This window comes from Condylura cristata, unplaced genomic scaffold (genome assembly GCF_000260355.1).
Source record: "Condylura cristata isolate star-nosed mole 26May11 unplaced genomic scaffold, ConCri1.0 scaffold00014, whole genome shotgun sequence".
Classification (NCBI taxonomy): Eukaryota; Metazoa; Chordata; class Mammalia; order Eulipotyphla; family Talpidae; genus Condylura; species Condylura cristata.
The window spans coordinates 1,817,989-1,822,786 of record NW_004567115.1 but is presented as its reverse complement, the minus strand read 5'-3'; the positions used below and the strand labels follow the sequence as shown (position 1 = coordinate 1,822,786).

General features: G+C 33.7%; 1 pseudogene; it reads left to right on the top strand.

Annotated features, from left to right (window-relative positions):
• Positions 1 to 3,287: 3,287 nt before the first annotated feature.
• Positions 3,288 to 4,402, top strand: LOC101629841 (annotated as a pseudogene).
• The last annotated feature ends 396 nt before the right edge of the window (positions 4,403 to 4,798 follow it).

Here is a 4,798-nt window from a genome sequence, read left to right as displayed (position 1 = left end):
CATGCGGCAGTGGTGACTGCCTGCCCTGCTGAAACTCCCATATCCTTCAGACTATCAGGGCCCATCAGGAAGAGAAACGCCAACAGGGAGAGGTAATTTGAAAATGGGACTGTGGTTTGCAGTCATCGCATGGCTACTTCTTCTGCTTATGGGAAATGTAACCTTTTCTGCCCATGGACCTGGAGAAAAATAGTACAAGGGGAAAATTATAGACCCAAACAAGGGACCAATGATCATTGAGAGTGAACATGTTTTGAGCAAGAGGGAAATACCATCAAGGATCATATGAAAACATTTGGGTGGGGTATGGGCTTTGCAAAACCTTAGCTCCTGTATAATGCATGTGAAAGCCTGTGGAAGTGAGGGTCCAGTTATTAATGTTAATAATATAATTTCATTTAATTTATGGGTTCTATAATCTGGGGAAATTTTGATTCTATTGTATGTAATAGTGATCTTCTGACTTTTAAAGAAAAGGGATAACATAATGAAAGTGGTGTTTCTGTATTATTTCAAAAGGTTAAATCCTAATTCAAGAAAAGAGTAATTCTAGCAGCAGGAAGAAAAACATTAGTAACATTGTTTAAAAATCGAGGACAGTATTCTACCATAGGCTTTAAGCAAGACTATTTAACTTGTTAATTTACACATGTACCTCATAGAATCAGAAAACTGACCAAATTTTTGGAATATCTCTCAGAAGTTTACAAAACTGCAATACTGCAGTTCTTCAATTTATTTTTTTTAATTGAAATGATGTAGCATACGTTGACTTCTAATCTGTACTTTTTAATACTTCTAAATAATTGCTAACTTCTTGGTTTCATGTATATTGTGAACCTCATGTGTCCTGAACTGTTTTCTAAATCTTGCTATTTATCTGCAACATTAAAAACTCTTTATAAGTTGCATAATTTTAATATTAAAATATCAGTTCTGCTGCTTCTGTATGGATAATACAAGACAAATAATAGAGACTGAAACAATTTTTCAGACCTAAAACTTTCTTTTTAACTATTTTAGACAAATTACTTATATTATCTTAATTTTATCTTCATTCTAGATCAAATAAAAATGTCAAGATAATCACAAAGTCTTTTCCACACTAAATAGCTGCTAGATAATCCTCCATTTCCCCTGTTGACTATATCCCTATGCAGTTTTCTCTAAGGCTAGAAGGAACAGATTTAAAAGTTTTCTTTAAGCAAATTTCTTTAGCTTTCAGAAAGTGTAGACTATAGTTTGAACTCAGAAATGGGAGTTCAAGTAAGAAGTAACTTGTCTAAATGAAAGCTTTATTAGGAAAAATGAACTAATCAACATTCACTGGGGAAAATTCATCTATTCAGAAGGACATAGCCTTTGCTACTAAACATATTTAACATAATTTATAACATTATTGAAACCATTACATAAATATATATGTATATATACATATTTATGTATTGGAAATGCAGATAATGGACCATATTTTACTGTTTAGCATAATTTCTATTAGGGATTACTAGCTATGGTGATACTATATTTGAATATGAATGAGAACACATATGGAAGCAAATATGTGCACTAAAGTGCTGGAATATGAAATAAACTTGTAAAATAGGACCTTCTGCAAAATTCCACATTTTGTTGTAGGCAAGTCAGTACATAAGAATAGGGTTGAAAGATCAATCCAAGTTCCATCCAGTAGCAAATTTCATATTAAAAGAAATCCAAAAGACTTTTATAAACCTAAATTTAGACTTGCCAGGAAAAAAATTCAGTACACGGAAATAGAAATTTAAGATATATATGAGTAGTTATTCAGTTTGTTGGTTACCTAATGAAATCTTAAACAACACAGGATCTCACAGTATCTAAGACCATTTTATTTTAAAGAAAGTAAAAGGAAATGAAAACAACAACAACAAAACAAGAACAATTATGAAAGATGTGGCAATCAAGAAATACCTCATACAATCTGAAATTTTGACTTGTTGGTATTTATCCTAAGCATGTAAAAAAAAAAAAAAAGCCTTTCATTTGAAGGAATTTACACACTTCTATTTTGATTACAGCACTAAATCCAATGGTCAAGTTATAGAAACAACTTGCATGCCTTACAGTAGATGAGTGGTAAAAGAAGGTATGCTATATTGAGAAAATGGAATACTACTCAGCTTAAAAAAAAAAAGAAAAAACATAATTTCTGACATTATAAATGGAGCTGGAAGGGATTATGCTAAGTAAAATATATCAGGAGAGAAAAATGAAAACCAGATGGGTTCATTCATATGTGAACTTCAAAGAAATAAAAAAAAGGAACAAACTATACCAAAATAAACCCAAGTAATATGTAGAACTGAGATAATTAGAGGGTAGTGTGGAAGGAGGGAATACAAATGAGGAAGAAACCATGGTCTATAATACAGGAATCTGTGTATTATGTTGGCAGATATGTTGTGGTAATAAATATGAAGTATGAACTTGTTGTCCTAAATTCTATTCACTTAGTATTTTAAATCATTGCTATCTCAATTAAAAAAAAAAATACAGCATGGTGTGATAAAATAAGCAAATTAATCATGGCTTCAATAATAAACTTTATTGAATATAAAAATAAATTTCCAAGTAATTCCCTATAAGTAATTTTATAGGAGAAGAGGAAGCAACAGAACTAATATTTGTTGAAATCCACTATGAACTTGGATCAGTTTATAAGCACAACAACTACCCAATGATATAAGCATATTAATTTCATTTGAAATAAAACAAAACAGAATCACTTAATAAAAATGACAAAAATCCATACTTTAGGAACAGAGGGAGACATGGATAATTATAAACATATGTAAAAACAAACAAACAAACAAAATTAAAAATTCTCACAAATGGAGATAAAGTTAGTTAAAATTTTGGATATTCATTTCTCCCACACACACCAAATTAAGAAGTATTAGAGACATCAAAAGCAAGTAGAAGAGGCCCATGTTAAAATATATGCTTTTGGGGACAACAGGAAGATGTTACCAAAAAAAAAAGTAAAAATATCTAGCAAAGATCAGGTAAATATCATTCATCCGAAAGATGAAGGATTGATTTCCTATCTCCACCAGAAAGATCAATATCAACATGAAAGCCAATAGACCAGATACAGAGAGAGTAACCAGATTAAAAAAGAAAACAGAAATCAATCCAAGTACTATGGCTTGGTAAAATGAGAACTTGTCTGGTGTGGAGTATTGTGGAGTTGCTGAGCAAACTGAACAGGAAGAAAAAAATAGATGGCCATTGATTCAGTTTCCAAAATGATGCCCATGCCAATTATATTGTTGAAGGAAGGGACTGATGGTTCCAAAGGTGTGAGCCAGTTTTAAGTAACAGAGCCTGCCAGGTAATTGCCTAGACTATGAGAGCCACCTTAGGCCCCCATGCGATGGACAAGCTTAGTTCCAAAGCAATAATTGCTAATAATGGGGCACAGTCTGAAACACCTTGGTGTGGTCCATCCTGTAGCAAAGGCTTTAGTGGACATTGCCAAATATCAAGATGCTGGAGTTGGCGACAGCCCCACCTCAGTGACCTGATTGCAACAAGTTTCTGAAGCAGGAGAAACCCTATGTACAGAGAAGTTTGCACGCATAGATCATCATTCAAGTTATCCATAGTGCCACTCTGCTAGCAGTTAACAAGATCAAAGAGATTGCTGTGCCTATAAAAACATGCATCTAAAGTAGAGCAGAGGAACTTACTAGAAAAGTGTGCTATGACTGCTCTGAGTTCCAATCTGAACTTCAAGCAGAAAGTCTTCTTCACTAAGTTAAATGAAATGATAATGCTTTAGGATTTGCTGCAGCTTAAAATGACTGAAGTCAAAAAGATGCAAATTTAGAAATCTAGAATACTCCCGGCTGGTAGCTGAGTTTACATGCAGAGAGAATTTTTCTCTTATGCTGGATTTGAAATGCAACCCCAAGTATGTAAATGTATTTTTAATTTAAAAAATATATATATCTTTTTACATCATTTTTCATTTTTGTACTATGCATACATTTTTATCATGGTTATAGTCTCTGTGGAATTTCCACCACCAATTCACCCGTGTGTCAACACCTTAATCCCTTGTGCTCTTCCCATCCCTATTTTAATCTTATTCCCTTCTCCTCCTCACCTCCACACCCTCAGGTTTATAGTTGCCTATTGATTTTTACTTTATTATAATTACTCCCTCCACCCCTGATCCCTTACATTTGTCTCAGCAAATGCAGTTTTAAATGTTGAGCTTGAGCTGAGAGCTGAGAAAGATAAATCTGAAGTTAGAAACCACATAAATAAGGATTATCTGGTTGTTACAAATAGGCCAGTTTCCCCTGCCTGTCACTATCAAAAAGCCAATAAACAGAGACAGGAATTGACTCTATGAGCACTTATTTTTCAGATCGCTGGCTATCAATCAACTGTATGCATGGACCCTGAAGAGACCATTTTGCCATGGTCATTGATCTGAGAGAACCAGGTTCCTAACACTCTGAAGAAACTGTTCTGTCATCTCATCTCAAGCTGGCCTTTTATAATAAGTTAAACAAAGACAGTCATAAGCAAGCATCCTATGAGAACAATGTGTCACAGTTGATGTTTCTGGTATTTATTACACATTGAGCCTTCAAAACTTGCTATCAGCTTCCTGGTTATCTTGACTCTGGTATATCTGATGGCCCCCATGTTTGGCTCTCCTTTGGACATCACTGGGGTAAGAATCTCAGTTTAATTCAAGAGTTTCAGTTTAAAGTAAACAGCCATATAGCAGGTATGTGCAACC